Source organism: Delphinapterus leucas, chromosome 11 (genome assembly GCF_059928025.1).
Source record: "Delphinapterus leucas isolate spDelLeu-1000000601 "Yukka" chromosome 11, BTC_Dleu_Yukka2, whole genome shotgun sequence".
Classification (NCBI taxonomy): domain Eukaryota; kingdom Metazoa; phylum Chordata; class Mammalia; order Artiodactyla; family Monodontidae; genus Delphinapterus; species Delphinapterus leucas.
In genome coordinates this window covers 77,989,258-78,007,827 of record NC_143139.1, presented here as the reverse complement: position 1 = coordinate 78,007,827, position 18,570 = coordinate 77,989,258, and the positions used below count along the sequence as shown (strand labels likewise).

The 18,570-nt window shown below is 34.8% G+C and overlaps 1 protein-coding gene across 7 annotated transcripts in view; it reads left to right on the top strand.

Moving 5' to 3' along the window:
* Positions 1–18,570, top strand: part of CDK17 (cyclin dependent kinase 17) — a 125,163-nt gene that overhangs the window by 14,328 nt on the left and 92,265 nt on the right. The gene's annotated exons all lie outside the window — the stretch shown is intronic.

The window sequence follows — 18,570 nt, the reverse complement described above, 5'->3', positions numbered from 1 at the left end:
GTTAAGTTTTTGGTTTTTTGTTTGTTTTGTTTTTCTCCAGAATCGCAAGAAGGCTTTTCTGAAGGTGATGATAGTTTTAAAAATTTGAGGTCAACTGATACATGATTCAGCCTTTAGGAAGATCTCTTTTGAGGGTGTTTCCTATATCATCAAAACTAACTGACCACTTTTAAGAGTTTTTTTCCCCCCTTAAACAGCCCTTCCTTCCCCAAAGAAAAACTTTACCAGAAGGTCGAAGAATGCTGGCATTTTTAATGCCACTGTTGCTGAGGAAAGTTGGCCACTATCCAGTAGAATCTCTTATGAAAGCTTTAATAAAGTGTTAGTTTTTTTGAAATGTGAAATATTATTGTGTCACAAGTTACAGAATGACAGAATAGCACATTCAGTTATGTAGTTCAGATGTTTATTGGAGAGAAAGGCTAGAAAGTTGCCTACACACTTTGTTTTTTTAAACATCAAAAACAAGTTCATATTTATCTTATGCCAAGTATGCTAAGAACATTCTGAGTGAAACCTACATGGATATTTAGAAAGTAGGAGATTTTGTGAAATTTGTACTTTGACAACATACAAAGACTACATAATTTTTTATTTGGTAATTGAAAAATATGTTGTGTGATTTATTATTTTTGAAGGAAATTGAAGTTTTATTCTTACAGTAGCCATAAGAATGTGACCTTTTAAATATCTAAACGTATATTTTACATAATTCTTCTCCTAAAATGCTTTTAAAATTTCCTGCTGTTGGAGTTAGGAGGTGGTTGAAAGAGTGAATGATTAGCTGAGCCTTACAGGATGTCTTTACATTAGTGAGGTCATTATGTGTCACCATGTGGTGAAGTCTGACCTTTTCAGTTTTATGGGTTGACATTCCTTCAGTTTATTTTAAGGTGATGTGGTATTACAGAATCTTTTATGTAATTTAGGTATAAAATATAGTGTTAATTTAGAAATGTACAGTGAAGTAATCTGGATTGATACAAGTTTTTTTTTTTTTTGATATGAGTGTTGTGATGAGGGTAAGGAGGAACACAAAGATTTTTTAAAATGTTTCTGTTGTTAAGCAATTTGTAATATGGTGAAACTCAGGAACTTTCCATTTACATAGCCCACTTATCCTGGTGAGTAAATCAGTTTAGAAGACCAGATTTTAGATCTGAGGATTGGTTGAGCATAGCTTTTTAGATCAGTGGCTTTTCAACCTTTTTGGTCTCAGGTCAAAAAATGCTTTAATTTTTACATTAATTTTAATATCTGCTTACTTAAAAATAACAAGCATTAAAAATTAACAAATGTTTTAAAATGAAAAATAACTTAAAAAAATATGGTGAGAAGGGTAGCATTGTTTTATATATTTGCAAATCTCTTTAATGTCTATCTCAATAGAAGACAGCTGGCTTCTCACAACTTTTGTGTTTCACTCTGTTGCAGTATTCTGTGAAATGTAGTCTGGAAAACTCTACTTTATACTCGTGAGAGAAAAGTAAAAAAGGCAATTAAGTTTTTAGTATTATAAAAATAATTTTGACCTGAGGAACCCCCCACCCCCACCTTTAAAGATTCCACAGACTATACTTGGAGAACCTCTGCTTTAGAGCAAAATGGAATTGGATCCTAATCCTGCCCTTGATCATCCTCTCTCAATTGGATATTCTTAGGGGCTATGTCTATTAAGCTGTAGTAACTCACTGAATTCTATTTCTCAAATCTATTCCTGGCTGTCTTCTTCTATGAATAGCCTTGGAGCTGTAGGCTTTGATACTTATATTCCCTTACCTCTTTTGGAAATGACAAGGCTTACTAGCTATATGATCTTGGGCAGATTCATTAACAATTTTGAGTCTGTTTTTCTCATTTGCAGAAATGGGCAGAGCAATACATACCAACTCATAAGTCTTTCATGGAAATCAAATTATAATAGATGATTGAAGTTATATACAGTTGCTAATAAAATCTTGTAGAGTTTAGCAAAAAAACCGCTACCTGAGGTATGCTCTAATTTTGGATCCTCTCTTTTTTTATAAGTTACTCTAGAGAGTGACTTTTTTTTTTTTAACTGCTCTCCTTTCTGTCCTGTCCAGCACTTATCTGGATCTTCCTTCTTAGAGCTAGGGCCTACGCAAGGAAACGGGATTTAAAAACACAAACAGCGAAACATCCTTTCTCTGAAAGTTTTCTTAATTTTGTACTTAAACTAGTTAGAAACAAATAGGAACATGCTATATAAACGATGTACAATATATGATTATGAGAGCATAGTGTAGGGAATACTCTGTTCTGTCTAGGTAGAAGTAGAATAAGGAAAGGAAAAAGGATTAGTACGTGCCTTATTTCTCAAAAACTGGTTTTTGTAAACTCCTAGAAGAAAGAAAAACTGTTAAGCACCCAGCCAATTCATGTTTATTGAGTGAAGCAGTGTGTTAAACCCTATTCTGGGCGATATTAGTTAAGAGCATGGACTAGGTAGGGTCTTACACTGTTTGAATTCCAACTGGCTCTTCCTTTTACTAGCTGTAACCTTGAGTGAGTTTTTAACTCTTCAGTGACTGAGTTTCTTTAGATATGTAAAATGGGGATAATTTAAAATTATAGGATTACTGTGGTAGTTAAAAGGAGTTAATGTAAATAAAGCACTAGAACAGATTGGCACATCATATTATTAACTACTTTTCCTATTACATAAAATTGGGAAGACATCATTTCCTTGATAATATTAACTTCTAGTAGTCTCACAGAGATCTTTTATTTTAAAAGGATTGCTGAAAAATTGTATAATGTGAAAGGTTAATTTTGTCTTTTTTCATTTTCTTGTTATTGTTATTTAAAGCACATTTTATTACTTAGACTTGCACAAGAGGAGAAAATTGATAAAAGGCCAGATCTCATAACAGTTAAAATATATTTTACCTAAATTTACATTAATAATCTTAGGTACTTTTTTCAATTGAATTTATTATAGACGCCGTCTTACATGATGTTGCTAGAGAAACTAATGGGTAAGGAAGTACTTAAACTTAAATCTCACTTGCTGAGAGAAAAACTGTTCATTAGTACCACGGGGTACTAGTCATTTTTTGTACATTTCTAATCATTTGCCAGTGTATAGGGACATAAACTTGTGAGTTACCTGGTTAACTTTACAAACAGAGAATTGCTCATAATTCTAATGTTGAGACTGGTTTATTTGAACAGATCTTTTAATGTGGTAAATTAAATTTTGGATCAAAACCAGTGTCGGGTTGAGCAGTAAGCTATAACAATTATTGCATTCTAGGACAGTGAATTATTAAGAGGTAAGAGTCATTTGCGCAATCAGTGAAAATCATTATTAAATTTAATCCCTTCTGCTTACAGAAATAATAGAAAAAGAATAGAAACCTTTCTCTGTCCTTTCCTGTTTCTGAGGATGTCAAAGAGATAGTAATGCTAGTGAAATGTGTACATGGAAGGCAAATACACATTAGGGCTCCAGGAAAAGCTTAATTGGTGTTACATGCTTAAAACAAGAGACCTATACTGCCACTTTTTAATTTCCAGATAAAAAATCAAGTTTGAGTGTCAGAAAAAAAAAGTCTTATTTTCTCCTTGGTGAAAGAAGCCATATTTTTGGAAGCAAGTGGAACCACAAAGGAGTCTATTTTGGACTCCAGACACTTAAAAAAAATCTACTAAATTGAACATGCTCACTCACTGTAATTAAATGATAACCCCCCCCAATGTTTGAATAAAGTTAGAGTAAAATACATTCTGGAGTTCTGTAATAATGAATTCATACCCATTTTACTGTCTTACTGCTCATGAGTTCTGGAGAGCCTTGGTGAGTGTGTTAGGTTTTCTTTCCTATTGATTGTTTGCATACCTGGTGACTTGGATTTTAATCACATATTCAGCCTGCTGTTATGGAAGCAATCATATAAATGAACATGTACTCAAGTGCCTAGGAGCTCAAAGCATGATAAATAAAAACAAGAATTGATTTTTCAAGCATCAGGTCAAATTCTGTAATAAATATTTATTTTTAATTTCTATATAAAATAATCAAATCTTAGCTGATATCCACATATTTCAAACAATATCTGTTGTAAGAATGAAATAAGAAAAAGTTTCTCATAATGGAATTTAACCTTATTTTTTAGAAAAGAAATCACATTCACAGAGATGGGCTGATAAGATTGTGCAATAAAATTTTTGTTTATAATACTGAGTTTGGTTCTTTCCTTTTCTCTGGTTAAATTCTTTTCCAGTTTAAGAATGGTTTTTAAAATTGTGTAGAAATTTTATTACAGTGTGTCAGCACTCCATTTAGAAAGTTCAGATCATCCACCTATACTGCAGTTAATTTGCTCCGTTTAAAGTATTTTGGATGAGATGATTGCATGCTTGCAGAGACGTCTGTGTGCAGCGTTTAAGAAGGCAAGTGAGGGTGTGGTAGAAGCTCTGACTGATTTGTGGCCTTCAGTCCCTGTGTAAGACTACTGACTGATGGTCATGGCATGTTCAGTACTAACTGATGACTAGTAGGCTTTTCTTTAGTTTGACCGTACATTCTTTTCCTACCAGTTGTATGCCAGCTTTACTTGTAATTACATAATTTAATCAAATATTACCTGAACCAATAAAATATCAGTGTATAAGGAGAGTTATTTCGTGAAAACTTTGGAAAGACTTGATAAAGGCAGGTTGCTAAAAAAAAAAAAAAACAAAAAATCTGTGGAACTAGATGTAAGGAAGACAACTAAAAGCCTGGAAGGGTGATACAAATCTAGAAGTTTGGCTTTACAGGTGTTTTCAACTTTTCCCTTCAATTTAAAAACAATTGACTAGAAATGGTAGAGTCTTTATTGGCACATGGGTTTATGTAAGAAATTCCTGTCGTGGCCTTTGTTTTACAGCAGAAGATTGGTAAGCACATTTGAATGTTTTAAGTTAAAATGCGTAAGGTAATTTTTTCCCTTTTTTTGTGATTCATTGAATTACTGACTTGATTAGTGGACTGGTCCTTAGGTGGTTCACCAATTGTGTTCAGTGACTATACCATTCTATCTCAGACATTTTTCTTGAACTCTAACTTGAAAGTTAGCAGTAGGATTGAAGCATATTTTCAAACTTTAACATGGATTTTGTAGTAAAATTGGAATATGCTGTGATTCCGTAGTTAATACCACTTGTGGTTATAACAGTGGTCATAAAATTTTGTATTCAAGCTGTGTCCTTTAACAAGACTTTGTATTAGTTACCTAGGTTTGGAAACCCTCTTATGCTCCTTTCTAGCCTTGGTTGCCCCTTTTTAAAAAATACAGAATGGCTTCCTTTTGAATTTTCTCTTCCAAGGAATCAGCTGATGCTTCTACGGCTGACTCTTGAGCCAGTGTAATGGTTTCATACAGAGGTGTCAAAATATTTCATTTTCTGGTGGCTGTTAGATTAAAATGTGGAACAGTTCAATAATTATAGGTTACTTGGAAAATTAAAAGGAGGATATTTCCTATTTATGTTTATTTTACTTCTTATCTCGGGGAGCTAAAAACACATTTTAAGAATTAATGTCAACAGCATCGGCCTGCACTTGAATCTTAGAAGGCACAGTGCCGGGAGAGGGCCCCAAAGCTGTTTTGCTGGCTGCCTACTCTGGAGCAGCTGACTAACCAGCTGCAGAGCACATTGATCTGGTCATAATTGCTTTCATCCTGGAGCAGAGCAAGTTAACACAATTTAAATCAAGAGCCACATTAGAGGATCCTGACCTCAGGATAACCTCTCATTTCCTACCTTTGAGAGAGGGAACAATTCCAGTCACTTCCCTAACTTCTAGCCACAAAATAGCTTGGGAACATATAGCCACATCTAAAGATTGTGATCTCTTGACTTTTTTTTATACTTTATACAGGTGGATTCAGAACAGTAAAGGGAACAAGTCTTAATGTAGTATTGTTAGTTGAATAGAGAAATAATCCCTCCCCTCCTCTACTCATTTTTTTCCTATTGAAATCTCCTAGACCATTCCTATAGAAGCAGTATAGATAAAATAGACCTGAGACTGTGTTTTGTAAGCCTGCCTTTCTCCTAAAAAAGCCACCAGAGTGTGACAACTCTCTTGTCTGTGTTAGATAGCAGACCAGTGTTTCTTGATGTATACATTTTTGGACCACTGCTTTCTTTTGATAAATCTGGGCCTCCCATTATTCTCTGAATACTCATACCAGTCACTATAGAGGTTTTATTGAGCTTTATTTTCTAGAGGTTTCAATTTTGTTTATGCTGTGACTAACATGACAGCAAAGATAATTTCACATATGGAAAACTATAGATAAGAGAGACTGAGAATTGTGAGCAATTTCCAATTCATAAACTATGAAACCATTCTTCTCTCCCATTCATTATTGGGAGTGACATTATTGAAATAACCCTGAATCTGCTCTAATTCATTAAGTATAATTCACATAGTTCTTATTTCAACTGTTAGTAATTCAAGTGCTCAAGTGCTCTTGGAGGACATACTGAGTTAGAACAAAATAAGAAGCAAGAGTAGAAATCATTAATCATTAAAAATGTCATGCAGTGAGAGGATAAAAGGAAATAAGGAGGTAAATATATTCAGATGTTTTGTAAGTATTAAAATTGTGTTGACTTATGTAGTTAATACCTTTCTAATCAGAAAAGGACCCAGCTATCTAACCAAGGTCACATCCTTTGTGTATCCTCTGTGTCAGTGATGACATTGAGCCACCTATAATCTTGGCTAAATTCCCATAAGACCAATGATACAGAGTTCCATTTCTTAACGTCCAGAGTTATGGATACATTATATTCCTAGTAGTGCAAAGCTAATTGATTTATATAAGGATCAAATTATGGGTCTTAGCCTTAACCAAATACTTTAAACAAGCATGAGTTACTAATAACTGACTTTTTGGTGGGGGGATAGTGGAATTTAAATAACACGAATCATTCAGAGATGATGTCTACTTTTTTCATGTCTGTTTAGCCTATATATTGCAATACACTAGATATAACATCAGATATTATATAATTATAATATGTCAGGTAGTGGCTGTGGTTTATTATACTTAGAATTAATGGAGCTTTTCATGTAGATATTTATTTTACTTTTTCTTATATGAAGGACTGGATTATACTGCCCATTAAAGTAGTGACAAAAATGGCTTGCTATGTATGTATTGATAGTAAGGGTAATGTCTGTGTTCATACAGTAATGGGTGTGGCCTATTTATTTCTCTCATGGAATGTGTCATACTTGACAATACTGTCCTCAAAAAGAGTTTATTAATAATTTTAAATAACTTCATTTAAAAATACACTGACTAGGAAGCCTGGATAGCTGCTGAAGGTTTGCTAGAGGCTTTTTGTCCTTCCCTTTGTCAGATACCTCTTCTCAGAAGTGTTGAAATATAACCAGGAATAGTTGAAAAATTTTCTTAACCATTTTTGGAATTGAATCTGGAATTTATCTTTATGAGTCTGCTCAAGGAGTAATGTTTGTAGGCCTACTGAAAGAGGAATACTTACAGGTCTCCTGCAAATGTACTATTTATAATATCATCTACTTTGTATAAACATAGTTTATATTTAAAAGAAATAGCAGGTAAGATACCCTCATTAGGAAATAATTTAAGCACATTTTGGTAGGATAGTAAGTAAAATCTGTTGACTTTCAGATAATTTTATATTGCTAAATTTGCTTTAAGTTGTGGTTTTTCTTTTGAAAAAGATTATCACAAGTGCTTTGACTTATTTTACTCAAGAATATTAACTCAGTTTCACAAAAATTAAAAGGAAAGGCCGTTTGTGGTTCCCTTGTAATCTGCACGTGAACCAACTTATTTGTGTGTAGGTTAATGGAAAGAACACATAGGATTTGAATTTTGGCTTTATCATGGTTTACTCAGTGTAATGACTCTTCAGTGAGTTACTTAAGTTTTGAGATTTTATTTTCTCATTTGTGTAATGGGAAAGGTAAATAATAATACCTTTTTTTTATCTCATAGAATTATTCTGAGAATCAGGTAAGATGTGAAGACTGTAAATTCCATAAGGCTAGGTACATACTGGTGTTATTCATGTTATTTTAACAGTAACTTGGTAAACGAATTATCTGTGTTGTGGCTATCAATGCGTATTTCATCTTTGAAGAGAAAAGCAATTTATCTTAATTTTAACATTGAATGATATTTAAGGACAATTCTAAAGCTTAAAAATGTTTATGGATAAATATAATAGATATTAATACAATAACATATTCAGAGGATATTTAATTTGGCAAAAAAATATTTGTGATAAATAGACAAAGTATTGGTATCTGAAAAAGATTTCATTGTAACCAAGTAATAACTTTTTGTAAGTTCAGCACCTTCCTTATATACTGTGCTGTCTCATATTTGCGGTGACCTCTTAAGTCCTTGAACATATTAAATAGTTTTTTCGTGGATGAGACTAATGGTAGGGCTAGATTCCCAGCTCTCTGCCTAAAAGGGAGGAGTAATTTTCTAATCTTAAATTTTTTTCAAGGCATTTTTTGAAGTTCATTTGTGTAACATAGGAGAAAATATTTTCATTTCCCCATTTTAGGGAGTAGAGTAGAAGACCAAGCATACTAAAGTGATTTCCTGTAATACTTGCTATCTTTCTTGACAGTACCCCCTTGGAAGGGTTGTTGTAAAGATATGTTTAAAGCACAGAGAGAAAACAAGATGGAAAGAAGCAGAACAGCATAAAAAACACCTATGTATAATTGGAGTCCCAGAGTACTGTGTTCCAAATGTTTGTTTCCTCAAATTTTTTATTAAAAAAAATTTTTTTTTTTGCGGTACGCGGGCCTCTCACTGTTGTGGCCTCTCCCGTTGCGGAGCACAGGCTCCGGACGCGCAGGCTCAGCGGCCATGGCTCACGGGCCCAGCCGCTCCGCGGCATGTGGGATCTTCCCAGACCGGGGCACGAACCCGTGTCCCCTGCATCGGCAGGCAGACTCTCAACCACTGCGCCACCAGGGAAGCCCTCCTCAAATTTTATATGTTGAAATCCTAATGCCCAGTGTATTGGTATTAGCAGGTAGGGCCTTTTGGGAGGTGCTTAGGTCATGATGGTGAAGCCCTTACACATAGGATTAATCCTCATATTAAAGAGAACCCCAGAGAGCTCCCCAACCCCTTCCACCATGTGAGGATGCGATGAGAAGTCTGCAACTTACATGACCATGTTGGCACCTTGATCTCACACTTTTAGCCTCCAGAACTGTGAGAAATAAATTTCTGGGTTTTTTTTCTTCTCTGATTGCCGTCGCTAGGACTTCTGTTGTTTATAAGCTAGTCTGTGGTACTTTGTTATAGCAGCCTGAACAGACTAAGACATTGATGAAATAGGGGAAAGGGGCAGAAGCAGTATTTGAAGAAATAATGACTATTTTTTGAAACTTAAGACTACAAACCAGTGATTGACAAGAAGCCAGTGAACCCAAAACAGGATAGATAACAAAGAAAACTACACTTAGCCTTAGTTCTTAGAAACTTTTTCATAGCACCCCTAATGCAAAAGAAGTAACGAATAGTTCTGTTTATTAGTAGTTAGGTCCAGATAAATGAGCAGTAGCAGTTAGTACAGTATCTGACAGATGTTGCTGTGTTTTCCTCAGCACACAGCTTGGGATCAGTGCTAAAATCCACATGTAAAAGAAAAACCTTAAAAGCACTCAGAGGGGGAAAGACATGTTACTTAGAAGGAACTAAGAATTTGGCAAGTCAGCTTTTCAGCAGACTATAGAAGTCAGAAGACAGTGGAAAGACATTTTTAAAGTGGGAAAGAAGATACTGCCAACCAATAATTCTATATTCAGTGAATATATCCTTCAAAAAGCAAAGTGAAATAAAGATATTCTTAGGTGAATAAAAGCTGAGAGAAGTCATCAGCAGCATATCTCCACTTAAGGAAGTTCACCAGGATAAAGAAAAAAAATCTCAGATGGAAGCATGATGGCATGAAGAGTACCAGATAGGTGAAATATGGTAGGCAGGATCACTGACTGCTTAAACCAACAGTATTAACAATGTCTAACAGTGTTATATCGGGGAACAATGTAACGTACAGTAGTCTCCTCCCCCTGCCCCAATCCATGGGGAATATGTTTCAAGACCCTCAGTAGGTACCTGAAACTGTGGATAGTACTGAATCCTATATATACGATGTTTTTTCTTATACATACATACCTATGATAAGTTTTAGTAGAATATCCAAATTGCCAGCATCACTATGCTTCCACTTTGGGGCTATTATTAAGTAAAATAATGGTTACTTGAAAGCAAGCACTGCGATGCCCTGACAGTCAAGCTGATAACTGAGACGGCTACTAAGTGACTCATGGGGCTGTAGCATATCCAGCATGGATATGCTAGACAAAGGGATGATTCACATCCTGGACAGGACGCAGCTGGACACTGTGAGATTTCATCACACTACTCAGAATGGTGTGCAATTTAAAACTATGACTTGTTTATTTCTAGGATTTTTCATTTAGTATTTTTGTACTGCAGTTGACTGCAGGTAACTGAAACCACAGAAAGTGAAACTGCATATAAGGAGACTACTGTATGTATGATATGATATGTATTATATGATAGCAGTAGCAAAAGAAAAAAAGTAAATGCAGTTGTAACAATCATTGTTGGGGACATGGTAAAAGTACTAATGTAAGATAGAAAATAAAGGTGCTTTTTTGTATCTTTTACAGTAACCACTGAAAGAGTGATGCTAAAAGACAACAAGCCTATAGAACACATAAAATAGAAGAATAAAAAATACTTGATTAATAGAAAAGAAGGAAGGAAAAGAAGAACAAAGGATAGAGAACAGTGAGACAAATGGAAAACAAATAGAAAAGATGGTAGACTTAAACTCAACTATATCAATAATTAAATGAAATTTAATGTTCCCATTAAAAGATATCATCAGACTGAATAAAAACGTACAGCCTATCTGTAAGGTGCTACAAATTATGAACAGAGGTTCAGAGTAAAAAGGTGGAAAACAATATACTGTGCAAATACTAGCCAAGGGAAGACTGGTGTGACTACACTAATGTTAATGGCTTTAAGCCAAGAAACATTATTGGAGGTAAAAAGGGATAATTTTATAAGGGTCAGCTCATTAGGAGAGTACAACAGTTCTAATTTGTATGCACCTAATTGCATAGATTCAAAATATATGAAGCAAAAATTGAACTACAAGGATAAACAGATAAGTCCATAGTTATACTTGTGGATTTATTAGACCTCTCTCATAGACTCTCTGATAGGATACACAGACAAAAAAAATCAGTAAAGAAATGAATAACTCACATGCTATTCAAAAAATGTTTGAGGGGACAAAGACAATTACAGAAATGACTCACAGGTATAACCTTATACATCTAACCCTTACCTCACAACAAATACAAAAAATAATTCAAGGTGGATAATAGACTTAAATTGAAGGGCTAAAACTATAGCTTGTAGAAGAACTTGTAGAAGAAAATAACTTGTAGAAGAAAATATAGAAGAATATTTGTCATCTTATGGTACTAAAAATTTCTTAGGACACAGAACCAATCATAAAATAAAAAAAGAAAAATACTGGACTTCATCAAAATTTAAAATGTTTGTTCCTTAAAAGACAATATTAAGAGAACAAAAACAAGCCACGGAACAAGAAAAAAAAATTTGTAATACATAGTTTGACAAGGGGCTTATATAATACATAAAGGAATTTTAGTAAGACACATAAGTTGAGTAAAAATGGACAAAAGATTTGAAGATGGATTATATTATATGGATAATCACATGAAAAGATGGTCAATATCATTAGTCACTAGGAAAATGCAAATTAAAATGACAGTGAGATGTAACTCATCAGAATGGCTAAAATTAAAATAGATAAAATCAGTGTTTATGAGGATGTGGAACAACTGGAACATACATTGCTGGTGGGAATATAAAACTAGTACCATCGCTTTGGAAAACTGGACATTCCTTAGAAAGTTAAACATCTACCATATGACCCAGCAAAAAAGATTTGTACGAAAACGTTCCTGGGAACATTCAAACACTGGAAAACAACGCATGTGTTCTTTAACAGGCTAATGAAGACAAAGTGGTATATCCATACAATGGAATACTCTTCAGCAACAAAAACAAACTGCTGGTACATACAACATGGATTAATCTCACAGTCACTATGCTGAGTAAAGAAGTCATACATGTAAGAGTATGTACTCTTATGTGATTCAATGTACATGGAATTCTAAAGAATGTACTACCTCAAGGGCCTCGCAGACAGGAAGCTGCTAATGGAGATCTTTGGTCACCTTCCAGCATGTGAGCTCTCTTTCAGTGTGCAAAGTTCAAAGAAAAACTTTTTTTTTAAAGTCATGATCTCTAAAACAAGTAGCACCTCACAGACGCTAAGATGCTGTGGAATCCCATTTGAAAAACTGTACTGTGATTTATTTCCTTTCAAAACTGGAAATGATGTGAATTTTGATTAGATGTATAGGGCATGTATCTGTGAGTCACTTCTAGAATTGTCCCCTCAAATAGTTTTTGGATGTGATGATTATAAGTGTCTGAGGGCTGGCTTCTTCGATTAATGCACCTTGGATACTGAAAAGGTACATCTAGAATATCTGATTTATGACGTGGAAATAATTTTTGTTTCCAAGCCCCACCCCCACCCCCCGCAGCAGTGCATGAGAGGAAAAATGAATTTCTCAGAAGACTAATACTGCTCTTCTGTTTAGTTTCCTCCTTAATGTTGTCATCACTTTGGGCTACTTTGGACTGCTTGTTTTCTGAAATAAAAAAGCAGTATGTGATTGGAGTAGAGTCAACAAGCAACAGTTCTAGAGCTAAGAATGGCTTTACATTTTTAATGGTGGTTTTAAAAAAATTTGGCAGGTGCTGTATGTGGTCCACAAAGCCTAAAATAGTTTCTGTTGAGTAATACACAGATAGAGTTTGCTGACACCTGAACTAGAGAATCCTATAATGCAGCGGTCCCCAACTTTTTTGGCACCAGTGACCGGTTTAGTGGGAGACAGATGGGGAGCGGCAATGAAGCTTCGCGCACTGGCCCGCTGCACGGTAGCAGTCTGCGGCCTGGGGGCTGGGGAGCCCTGCTGTAATGTATAGTTATTTTCAGTTATTTCAAAAGTATGCTATAAATATTTTATGTTCAGTTAATTGTTTTGATGTGAGAAAACAATTTGTCACGGATATAGTTATTTTAACAGCTTTGTTGAAATATAATTTATGTACTATAGAACTCACCCCTTTACAATTCACTGGTTTTTTTGGGTTTTTTTAAAGTTATTTCTGAGATACACATTTTAAAGTAATAACTAGAATTATGACTTATAACATTATACCAGAATGTATAAGATTTTTAGAAATTTCATGTAATGTCTGAAACATTTATATTAACATATTTCCATACAAATAACCCGAAGAAAGTTTAGTATTAGTTGGTTTTTTTTTTAATACTGCAGGTTCTTATTAGTCATCAGTTTTATACACATCAGTGTATACATGTAAATCCCAATGGCCCAATTCAGCACATCACCATCCCCACCCCACCGCAGAATTCACTGGTTTTTAATATATTTACATTTCTACAAGCATCACTATAATCTAATTTTAGAACATTTTCATCACCCTCCCCCCCAAATAAAAACCTTGTACCCATTCCTCCCCTTCCTTTCCCATCCCCTGCCTTTGCCCTGCAAATGTTAAATAATATTATTTAGCTCACTAGTTTGAAATGAAGTAAGGTTAATCTTTGTGCTCTTTCTAGAAAAAGGGATTTGTTGAGTAAATAGTAAGGTAAACAAAGCTACAAGAAAAATAAAAGTAGAAGTTTAAGAAACCAAAATAACATGTACTCTAAAAACCAGTATAACAGCAATTGACAATAAAAAAGTTATTAATCAAAGTGTATTCTGAGTAGAGTTCTTTCAATAAGTTTTAAAAGTCCATGGAAGAATTCATGAAGTCATAGTTTGATTTATAGCATTTTTTTCCTTAGTGGTTTATGCAATTATGCTATGCTCTATAATAGATGGAATGTTAGATTTGGTGAAATGTGTATGTTTGAAATGATGTATGCATAAGTCAGCTATTCCAGAGATGCAGAACATTTCAAGCAATAAAAATATTAAAATTAATCACTAAGATTAAGATTTGGTCTAAAAGAAAAAGCGACTTATGTTTGAAAGTAATGAAATATCATTTATCTAAAATTTTAGCAATTCAGACCTTTCATTAATCAACCTTAATCTTTTCCTTTGATATTTGAATAGGTGAGAGTTTAAAATTTGTATGTAGACATTAAATTTGAGGCTTCAAGGTTTTGCTGAACTCTTGAGATTCTGATTTTGTTTTTTAACATCTATACATTGCCTAATTTATAGAGTACAGAAATGCTTGTTCTTTTAAAGTTTGGGTTTTAAAATAGATGTCCTCGTTTTGGTCTTGATTATTTAATTTCCTCACAAGTCATGAGAAGACTCAAATAGCCTTCATTCAACTAGAGTTTTGTAATTCTAAATATTTGCAGAATGTTACCTTAAATATTTAGAATGGAGAAGTAAAATTATATAGGTGGTGCTGGCTGTTGAGCTATTTTCTGTCAGCCTCAGGTTCATCCTTCTAAACTTTATTTTGTGGCGTATGCTTCTCTTTTGCCAGCTGGTTCTCTGTCACGTTCTGCAAATAGGAGATACCAGTGGGAGACAGTAAAGCCAGACGGGGGACAGGGGATTTGCTCCTCCTTGTTTACCTCTTCTTCCTGTCAGTATCTCCACAGCAACAGGACCACACCCCGGCAGGAATAGGAGTGGTAAATGGCTCCCATTTGCCGTTTGCAGGGACCCTCCTTCAAGTTCTTGGTGTGCTTCCAAGAATGCTTTCTTTTCAGAGATTTGGGTCCCAGTTTCTCCAGGCCTTTGAGTTTTATTCTTTTTTTTTTTGCGGTACGCGGGCCTCTCAGTGCTGTGGCCTCTCCCGTTGCGGAGCACAGGCTCCGGACGCGCAGGCTCAGCGGCCATGGCTCACGGGACCAGCCGCTCCAAGCATGTGGGATCTTCCCGGACCGGGGCACGAACCCGTGTCCCCTGCATCGGCAGGCAGACTCTCAACCACTGCACCACCAGGGAAGCCCCATTCTCAAGATTTTTAATCCATTCCTCTCTTTTCATTCCTTATCCCCACCCCCCAAATGTGTTAACACTTTCGATGAATTTGCACAGAATTATGCTAATCATTATTCTTGGCTCATGAATATCCTCTCTGGTCTGTGCATGATCTGCTTATCTAGTGTGTATGTATTTATATACATCAATAAAATAATATCTGTGAATCCAATTTCTCAAACCTTGCTAGTAACTTACATCTTCCTATGTGTTCTCTTTGCCTCTCCCTAAATGGTAGCTATCATCCTGAACTTCGTATTTTAGTCTTCTGCATTTTATAAAAGTTTTATCATCTGTATGTTTACCTAAACAATATATTGTTTTATTTTTTCCTGTTTTTTTATAAAAAGAATATACTAAATGTAGCCTTCTGCACTTGCTTTTTTGGTTAAATATCACTAGTACTCATTCTTAGTGCATGTGGTTGTAGTTCATTTATTTTACCACTGTATAATCTTTCATTCTGCAGATTTACCGTAATTTGTCCATTTTCCTGGCTATAGACATTTGTGTTATTTCCAGTATTATGCTGTTACAGACATTTTGCTATGAGTATTTCTGTTTATATTTCTGTTAAACTTTTCTCCTGGATATGTACCACGGGGAAGAACTGCAGGATCATAGAGTATGCAATGTTTAACTTTACAAGACGGTACCTAATTAATTTCCACTGTTGTTATAATAATGCTATTCATTTATGTTATTTTTTTTCTTGACATGATTGCCAGAGGCTTGTCTATCTAATTACTCTTTTGCAGTGATTTAGATAATAAATTATGGTGATTTAAACTAAGGCCTGGCAGTAGAAATAGGTAAAAGGGGATGGAGTTGAGAAATGTGAGGGATATGAAAGCAACACAATCTGACTTGATGATCGAATTGGATATGGCAGTTGAGGGAGTGGGAAGGGTAAAGAATAACTTCTGAGTTTCCAGCTAGTATGTGAATCAGGGATGTAAATGTAGTTACTTTTTCTGACCTTGTAGTTAAAAAGTGCCCAGGTCATTTTTTTCCTTCATTAGTTTCTCTGCCGTTATTTTCTTTTTTTCTTATTAATTTTCTATTTTATTCATATTATATCAATTTCAACCTCCCAATTCATCCTCACGCCCCCCACCCTGCTTTCCCCCCTTGGTGTCCATACATTTGTTCTCTTACATCTGTGTCTCTATATCTGCCTTGCAAACCGGTTCATCTGTACCATTTTCCTAGATTCCACATATATGCATTAATATACGTTATTTGTTTTTCTCTTTCTGACTTAACTTCATTCTCTATGACAGTCTCTTAGTTGCTCTGCGGCATGTGGGATCTTCCCAGACCAGGGCTTGAACCTGTGTCCCCTGCATTGGCAGGTGTATTCTTAACCGCTGCGCCACCAGGGAAGTTCCTCAAGCTTTTTTTTTTTTTTTTTTTTTTTAAATCACAGAGAATTTGGTATAACAAATCTAGCTGGAATAAATAATTAAAAGATAATTTGATTCATTTACAAAGAAATAGATAAAAATGAATGAGGTCGAACATTTTTCATATACCATTTTGTTTCCAAATCTTGGCTGCTTTTTCAATGGGCCTTTTCCTTTTTGTATATACCCATTTGTGTAACAAAATGAGGCACTACCTCAAGTGATTACAATTGCTCTCTTGGTTCTGCTCTGAGTAAGACCATTATTGTCAAAAGCATCAGATGACATTTCTTAATAGATGACTTTCTGAATTCACTGAAACTGAACAGCTGTTTCAAACAGAAGCCCTTTCTGTGAGAATTTGTCATCTGCAAATCAATTGATGATTATTCATGATGAAAGTGTCTGCATTTTGAGTGATTTTTAAATCAGGTTTTAATCATTTTGAATTTTTTTCTCTTTTTTAGTTTTTCATGGAAGTTATTTTGTTAAATTTTTTACTGAAATAGTTAAATTTTTTATTGAAATATAATTGACTTACTATCTTGTATTAGTTCTAGGTATACAACATAGTGATTCAATATTTTTATAGATTATACTCCATTTAAATTTATTACAAAATAATGACTTTGTGCTGTACAATATATCCTTGTTGCTTATCTTATTTTTTAACATTTTATTTTTAAACTTTATTTAATTTTTATTTTATTTATTTATTTTTGGTTTTGGCTGCATTGGGTCTTTGTTGCTGCGCGCGGGCTTTTCTCTAGTTGCAGCGAGCGGGGGCTACTCTTCGTTGCGGTGCGCGGGCTTCTCATTGCGGTGGCTTCTCTTGTTGTGGGACATGGCCTCTAGGTGCGCAGGCTTAGTTGCTCCGTGGCATGTGGGATATTCCCGGAACAGGGCTCAAACCCGGTCCCCTGCATTGGCAGGTGGACTCCTAACCACTGCTCCACGACGGAAGCCCCTAACTTTTTAGTTTATATTGGCGTATAGCCGATTAACAATGTTGTGGTAGTTTCAGGTACATAGCAAAGTGACTCAGCCGTACGTATGCATGTATCCATTCTCCCCCAGACTCCCCTCCCATCCAGGTTGCCACATAACATTGAGCAGAGTTCCGTGTACTATACAGTAAGTTCTTGTTGGTTATCCTTTTAAAATATAGCAGTGAATCACATTTTGAATTTTAACTTATTTCCCATCAGAAAATGTATGCAAAAAAACATGTTTAAAGAAAATAATTAAAATAACTTTTAGTGGAAAACTGTTATCTTCTAAAAGCCAGAAGTATTTGGGGGATTATTTATACCAGTGAATGTACTGAGATACAACATTAATAAGCCCTTTAGAGGCTTCTTGGCGACTGGTTTAGGTTTCATCTAAGCTGTTAATTGAATACAGGGGATAACGAGTCATTTCATGTACCTGTAGGGGTTCCAGTATAATGAACTAAATGTCTTGATCTTTACAACCTTAAAGTTAGCCAATCAAAATAAATTTCACATGAGTTGTCACACTGGTGAAGCAATTTTCACAAAAAGTGCAATTTGAGTATTCTCTTGGTTGAATAAATTGTTTGGCTTTCGTAACAATTATAAAAACATTTAACGTATTAACCTAGAGTTACATTCACTTGCAGTACTACAACTTCATCGTTCTGAAAATGATATAACACCTCCCCAAACTAAGTTTCTTATGGGCAGAGTTCATATCTTATTTATCTTTCTGCCTCATATTGCCTGGGACATGGTAGAGCCTCTATGTGAATGTTTGTTGAATGAATAAATAAAAGTTTTTAACATAAAGGGGAAAACCTAAGCAGAGCTATCAGAATGGGACAGTGATCTAAAACTTTGTTGATAGATTGACTTTAGGTAGGAGAAAGATCTTCTGTTATAAAAGATGACTTAGCTGTGTTATTTGCTTTCA